This window comes from Solanum tuberosum, unplaced genomic scaffold (assembly GCF_000226075.1).
Source record: "Solanum tuberosum cultivar DM 1-3 516 R44 unplaced genomic scaffold, SolTub_3.0 scf00033, whole genome shotgun sequence".
Classification (NCBI taxonomy): Eukaryota; Viridiplantae; Streptophyta; class Magnoliopsida; order Solanales; family Solanaceae; genus Solanum; species Solanum tuberosum.
This window is the reverse complement of record NW_006238959.1, coordinates 2061621-2068843: the sequence shown is the minus strand read 5'-3', so window position 1 is coordinate 2068843 and position 7223 is coordinate 2061621. Positions and strand designations below refer to the sequence as shown.

The 7223-nt window shown below is 35.4% G+C and overlaps 1 long non-coding RNA gene across 1 annotated transcript in view; it reads right to left on the bottom strand.

The window, feature by feature from the left end:
• The window catches only part of LOC102593205 (uncharacterized), a 6857-nt gene extending 3974 nt beyond the window's left edge, over positions 1–2883 (bottom strand). The window contains exons 1-2 of the long non-coding RNA XR_001472832.1: positions 2770–2883; positions 360–448 (exon numbers count right to left, since the gene is read on the bottom strand). This is a non-coding gene — a long non-coding RNA (uncharacterized lncRNA). The remainder of the gene's footprint in view (positions 1–359; positions 449–2769) is intronic.
• Between the last annotated feature and the right edge of the window lie 4340 nt (positions 2884–7223).

Sequence of the window (7223 nt, the reverse complement as noted above, 5' to 3'; positions counted from 1 at the left end):
AAAAAAACAATTAATTAATTAATTCAATTGAGGACCCATCTGGGAATCTGTTCGACTCTTACTGCCCAAAAATGAAGATCCAAAAGAATAAACAACAATTCAAAGTACCAATTTATGTTTAAAAAAAAGCTTATTTTCAGTGAAATATATCTATAAAAAATCATGAATTGTGTACAAGAATTATATTTCCAGTAATGGTGATATGTCATTATTTAGCGTAAAGGAAACAAACAACTAGAAAAGAAAATTGTGAGATCATGCGTGGCAGAGAAATCTGGATAAATAAAGTAAAAAATATCAATAATGAGGCTATGACTAGAATTGAAAATTAAATGAGTAGTGATCTTGCTATGGCGTACCTAATGTTGAAAATCAAAGAACACACAAATATCAAAGTTTGCTAGAAAGATGTAGACCACAATCCGGCCAAGATTGATTGGAAAATGACCTGAAAAATCCAGCAAAACAAAAAAGGAACATAAGTTGTGAGGATATTAAAAGAAAATAAGTAGTTAAAAGTAACAATACAACATAAATATCAAGAATTTGAATCTAAACGAGGTCTAGTGGATTTAGGAGAGTGAAAAACATCATTTATGATGTCCCCAAGCTACTCTCCACTAAATGTATAGAATTCCACAAGAAATCGCCAAGGAAATCTCTCTCCAACTTCCACAATAAAAAAATGAAATAAAGAAGAACACACTAGTGACTTGATTGTTGTTATTGTCGCTATGGCAAAGTAGAAAATGGGTCACCAATGCGAGGATAAATGTGTTGACTGACTCTGTAGGCGAGGTAATAACTTCTCAGCTATTGTCACTAGTGTGTATGCAAAGAATGAGCAAAGTCAAAGAGAGCTCATGACAAACTTTACAGACTATAGGTGCTTCTATACAAGTACCATGAATTCTTAGTAGAGACTTTAAAAATGTCATGTATGTCAATGAAAGGATTGGTCAACCTGTAACAGTTGTAGAGGTGCAGGGGTTCAAGGAAATGCTAAACCAGTTACAACTCACTCTTCTGAAGGCACATGGATGTTTTTTCACTTGGAGCAATAAATAACACTACTAAAAATTCATGGTCACCAATGTGAGGATAAAAAGGTTACGAATAGTACTCCTGATGTTCAATCTTATGCATCTGTTTATCTGGTAACTTAAGATTGCAAAAGGATAGGTTTAATTTAGCAAAGAGTACAATTATGTGTCATGAATCTATGTGTTCGGTGAATGCAAACAAATATCATATGCAAAAAAGTATTTCCATTTGTTGCAAGGAACATGTTCTTTTTCATCATCACATGCTAGTCTAGGAATAGGTTCTGAATTCACCCATGATTTTAGAGTTTTGAATTTGAATAGCGTCAACTTCAACATTTTGTTTGACGAATTTCAGGAAAATCAGACACATTCATAATACTTCTTTTTTACTGCAGCTATATCATAATCAACATGTTCACCGCAAACTACTCTTAGATTTCAACCAAATATTGTCCAAACGCCTGCATGATATTTTAAGTAAGCTGTATTATAGATTTACAATGAATTTTAGAAGCCATACAACAAATGTACAAACAAAATAGAACACTCACATTAATAACAAAAAAAATTACCTAATACTCTCTTGTAAGAGAAGATAAATTCCCCTCAATTCTGAAACAGAGAAGCCCCTTGGCCCTAGCAATTTGTTTTACACATATACAATCTAGTATTACAGACTTTGGATCCATAGGCGAGGTTGTAGTTGCGACCACGGCTTCACAGGGTCGAGGCTTGGTGACCTGGTCACCTTCGCATGTGCAACCACTTCTTTGTAGGATCGAGCCTTGGTTCCGCAAGAGCAGCTGGACCAGCAGGTGTTGCACCAGCTCATTATGATTCAAATCCCAAGTTTTAATCGGACCTTCGAAAATAATTTGGGGTCCCACCAACGTAAACCAAATATGTTACCCAATTAGAAACAAAATTCTGGACTTAATGTAACTTACAAAACTTTCAGGGGAGGTCGTCTCGACAAAAGTAGGTCTCACACCCAAGGCTCCATTTTAACTATAAGTAAGAAGATATCTTGAAATGAATTTGAAAGCCTTGAGACCCAAACAAAGGTAATTTTAGACAAAACTCAACATTCCAGAACTAACAAAACCATTAGAACTTCATTTCAAGGCAATTTACTAAAGTTACATACAAGTAGATTTAGCCGGCCATGGACTCATACTCTTATGTCATTTGTATCTATATTTCACTTTAGTTAATCTAATCTAGTAAGATCAAGAGCTCAACATACTGAGTTGTCCAAACACGAGGATGTACGATGGTTTTCTTTATGGTATAGCCATTTATTAACCAACAAGAACTCCAATTAAGGAAAATATTATAGTTCAGCTGAAATAATAACACTTCAAGAGCTTCAGTAAACCAAATCACCAACAAGCTTTTATGTCTGGGAAAAGATTACAAACTCTTGAAACTTTTTAGAAGGTTTCAAACAAATTAACATATATATATATATATATATATACAGAAATTGAGTTCTATTGAAATAATAACAACACACTTAGAACTACAATTTTCTTTTAAAACAACAATTTTTGTACATTTTTCGACATCAATATGAACATGCAGTTACTTAACAACATCTACAGATCTAGAATTTCAAAAAAAATCTTCAATAAACCTAGAGAAAGAGATAGCTCAAAAACAATAGTGAGATTCAGAATCGACAAAATATGAAAAATAAATAGAGAGTTAACATGAGTGGCACCTTACAAGCCTTTGAACAACTTCAAAACTTCGAAAACATCAAAATCTTGCAGTGATTATCAAACTTCGAACCTTTCTTCTTAAAACCTTCCAGCAACTTCTGATTTCTGTAGATTTTCGAGAACCTTTCGCCTTAAAACTTCAAAACACTTCAATATGCTACAAATTTATGAATTGGTTAAAGAAATAGAAGTAAGATTAGTGGAAAAAAATTCCATCAGAAAGAAATTTGAGCACTTACCTAAATAGAGTTCACATTTTGTGAAATGAGAAGTGATTTAACAGATTTGAGAGTGACAATTTGAAGAATCCCTAAGAAAAGTTGAGCTAATGGAGAGAAATGAAGCGAAAATTTGAGAAGAAGAGTATTTGGAGAGAAAAGTTGTGTGTGTATTTTTTTATCAGATATTTTCATTTGTTTTCTTTTAACTTTTTATGTTAAATTAATAAATTGACTTATTAGGAGTGGTCATGTCGACACAAAATTCATTTAGATGCGACAAATTAGATGTTTCCACTGAAGAATATGGAGCCAAAAATTTTGGTATTAGCGGGAACAAATAATTGAGAATTAGCAACGACTATTAGCGGCAAGTTAACATAACTCGCCACTAAATGTTTATCTACTACGATGCCTTCATATGTCACCACTGGATATATAACTTTTGTAGAAACAAATAGGTTTGCCGCTAAATATTGCCACAATAAATCCTGTTTCTTGTAGTGCTAACAGTTTGGGTATGGGTTCCATGAGGGAACTACTTGTGATTGTTTTGTTTATATCTATTTGTCATTGATAATAGAATATTGTATGTTTCTCTAAAATGATAACTGAACTGTATTCTATATATGTGTGCGTACTTTGTTGTGATTGTTCGTTGTATATTTTGCTTATGGGAATAGACGTGCAATCCTACCAATACATTGTGGTTGTGTACTGATACTTCACTTGCTCTTTCTTTGTTGAGTACAAGGCATCTTCAGATGGTTACTAACAGACCTCATTTAGGAGATCACTAATCGAGACCAAATTCAAGGGTGAGCCAATTCTTCCAGGCTGCCATGGGTTCTCTTTTGTTTAGTCCATTCTTTTCGGACCCAAACATCAATTTGGCTGTTATTTTTGGTTTTTGGGGTCGCACCACTCTTCCTTAGACTTGGTTGATCATTAGAGTTTTGGTACATTGACTTTCAGGTTCTAGGAGTTATTTTTCGCAAATGTTTGGTAGTTGTTTCGTTTAACTTTCGGAGTTTATGGGAACTGCATTTTTCTTAGACATTTAAACTTTCTTCCGTTTCTTTAAATGTTTAGTTTATCGTTGAGTTGCTTAGTTAGGTTGTACTAATAGTTCTCCTACTGGGGGGTTAGTGTGGGTGCCAATCACGACGGTCTGGGTCGTGACAAAGTTTGTATTAGAGCCCTAGGTTCGTTGATCTCATTGTACCAAAACGAGTCTAGTATAGTCTTGTAGAATGGTACGAAAACGTCTGTACTTTTCTTCGAGAGGCTATAAGACTTTAGGAAAACTCAAGCCTTTCTTTCTTCGTGTTATTACTTGAATCCAATTGGTATCTGGGTGATACACATTGGTATCTTTCCTCCTTTACTGTATGGTCAGAACTACAACAACAAAACTTGTAACACCAACACTAGCAAGAGAGGATGTGTCCTTCCAAATAAGCATGTTTCCCCAATTCAATGTGGGCATGTAATGACTAGTGACAAACATGAGGGTTTTATTAGGTTCTTATTGTTGAAACCTTCATTCTTCATGGGTACTGAATCTGAAGATTCTTATGATTTTCTTGTTGATTGTCATGACCTGCTTCATAAGATGGATAAGGTAGAGTGATTTGACATTGAGTTTATGATATACCGGTTCAAAGGAGACACCAAAATGTGGTGGTGGTCTCATGTTGAGTGCTGACTAGTAAATGCACTAATCATGACTTGGTAAACATTTTATAGCTTTATGTATAGAGAAGTATATACCCTGAACTTTGAGGGATAGGAGGAGAAATGAGTTCCTTAATATAGAGCAACATAATATAATTATTGCAGCCTTTAAGGCAAAAGTTTGTGTTTTATCCAAATATGGTACTCCACTTTGCTTCAATCTAAAAGAGCAAATTTGTTATTTGTGAAGGGATTAAGGTCAGATTTGTAGATTCAAGCTTATAGGTAGCTTCTTTAGCAAAATCTTTTCAGGAAGTGGTTGATTTTGTGACGGAGGTAAAAGGGGGTAAAGTCAGAAGACTTTGCCAAGGTAGCAACATTCAAGAAGTTTTGTAAGGGAAGGCTAGATAGTGAACACCATTACTTTGGAAAATGCAGTTAGTATTGTTATCATACCATGTATGGGTTGCTTAGTAAATGATTAAATTATGTTGCAACAATTGAAGTTAGAATATCTATTGTGATTTCCTAGATTGAGTGTATATCAAAGAGATTCATGAAATGACTTCTACAATAGCAGCGATGCTTACTTGGCTAAGTTATTAAGTGTGTTAAAATTATGGAGAACATGTGCATATGAGGAGGAAATAAGCGAGGCAGTGGAGGCCGGATAAATGGTAATGCAGGTAGGGGAGCAATGCCGTCAGGCAAGGAGGTTACCCGTGAAGATGACATGGCTCAGTTTTATGCCTTTCCTGGCAAGAACAAGGCTGAGGTGTCTGATGCAGTGGTCACAAGTGTTATTCTTGTCTATGACCGAATGTCTATCGTATTGTTTGATCCGGGTTCTACATATTCATATGTGTCAATTAAGTGTGCCTTGGGATTTGATGCGGTTTGTGATGTGCTTGATGCCCCCATCCATGTTTCTACCCAGTTGGAGAGTCACCCATAGTCACCAAGTATAACGTGCTTGTCCTGCTCTGTTTATGTGTTTTCAGACTTGAGCTGATTTGGTTATTTTGGATATCACTGACTTTGATATAATCTTAGGCATGACTTGGTTATCCCCTTATTATGTTGTGCTTAATTGTAATGCTAAGTCTGTGACTCTAGAGATTCGGGTAGGGAAAAGTTAGAGTGGGAAAGGGTGTACAAGTCTAAGCTAGCTAAGGTCATATCTTTCGTGCAGGCTAGGAAACAGGTGGGGTAGGGGTGTTCAACATTCCTGGCTCAAATTCGGGAGGTTGATGTTGAGCCTCCCTCTATTGAGTCTATTCCTGTTGTGTCTGAATTCAAGGAAGTGTTTCCTACCGATTTGTCTGGTATGCCTCCAGATAGAGATATAAATTTCTGCATTGACTTAGAACCTGACACTCGCCCCATCTCCATTCATCCTTATCGCATGGCTCTGGCAGAACTGAGAGAGCTTAAAGCGCAAATCCAAGACCTTCTTGATAAATATTTCATTCGTCCTTGTGCTTCCCCGTGGGGTGCTCCTATCTTGTTTGTTAAGAAGAAGGATGGTAGTATGAGGACTGGTTATTTTATCTTAAGTCATAGAGGAGTGGATTGATACCTGTATGACAAGCTTATGGATAAAGAAAGTCTCATTAAGTATACTTGGGTGAAGGAAATTGAAAAATTTTAGTAAGAAACTGCGTATAAAAATTGGGTTAAGTCCTTTGAATTTGAAGAGTATATCTGAGTTTGAGATGTCTTGTTGATGAAAATGTTGACTTTGTATTGATACTCAGGGTTGACTGAGCATAATGGTAATAAGAATTCGTGATGGATCATGATGGGACACAACTATATAATAAGATTGTGGTCAAACGAATCTTGTATAGTAATTACGACTCGCGAGTATCTAAGGTTGTGGTTTCCTAATATTTGGTTAGTAACGTGGTTGTATGGAAGGTTTTAAGAGATGGTGGGACACCACTCGAATAGAATTTAAAGAGCTAGAGTAATAATGAAGAAAAATAGTAGGATGTAATGCAACCTTTAGAGAGAGGCGAAAGCAAGAATACTTATTTGATTGCAAAGGCTAAAGAGGTATCTTCAGACGGGTAGATAATTGGGTTCACAGATGAGTGATTTCATTGGTTTTGTTGTGGCTATGGTAATAGTGTCACTGGTCCATGAGATTGGTTAAAAACTATTGAAAAAGACATGAGAAATGAGTGTACAGACATTAGCTCGAGTGTGATTATAAGTGCTTTGTTTTATTTTTGAGTTTAGTAATGAGTACGATTTAATTTTTAGCAAAAGATATTTTATGATCGATGGAGATGCGACCAATGATAAGCGAAGATCCATGAATTCATAAAAACTTCAAGGTACAAGCTAATGTTGATAGATAAGGGGATTGTGTTATACGGTTAAATTTACAATTCAGATTTATCATTGTAAGTCTACATTCGTGGTGATTTATTTTATCAAGGTATGAATTGGCAAGGTGAGAAATGATCAATTGTATCAGGTATTGAGCAATTGAAAGGACTTACACCTTGTTTGAGTCGTAAAGTTTATTACTTTTGATTTTTAAGTACCTA